Source organism: Egretta garzetta, unplaced genomic scaffold (genome assembly GCF_000687185.1).
Source record: "Egretta garzetta isolate BGI_Z169 unplaced genomic scaffold, ASM68718v1 scaffold132, whole genome shotgun sequence".
Classification (NCBI taxonomy): Eukaryota; Metazoa; Chordata; class Aves; order Pelecaniformes; family Ardeidae; genus Egretta; species Egretta garzetta.
The window spans coordinates 465,306-465,679 of record NW_009258892.1 but is presented as its reverse complement, the minus strand read 5'-3'; positions in this window follow the sequence as shown (position 1 = coordinate 465,679).

Genomic DNA, 374 nt, shown 5'->3' with positions numbered 1-374 from the left:
GGATTTTATTTTTAATTTTTTTTTTTCCCTGCCACAGCCCATCACCAGCACAACTTGAATTTACTCCTGAAAAACAATACAGCGTCACACACACCTGATCCTACATGGAGCCGCCGCACCTACTCCCTTTTTGAAAGCCGGCGCAGGGAGCCCTCGCCCCACGAGACCCGGGCGATTCCATTCACTTTAATAAGAGCACAGCGTAGCGCGGCCCGAAGGCCGGCTTCCTCCCCCCGCTAAGGCGCCCACCTTTCCCATCTTCACATTCCTCTGCTCCGCTGATCCCAGTTGAGCCTTTTGAGTTCTGCAGGACTGAGGTTTCCGGGAAAACTTTTAAAACTGGAAGCGCCTCCCAAGTAATCCTTAAAGCCAGA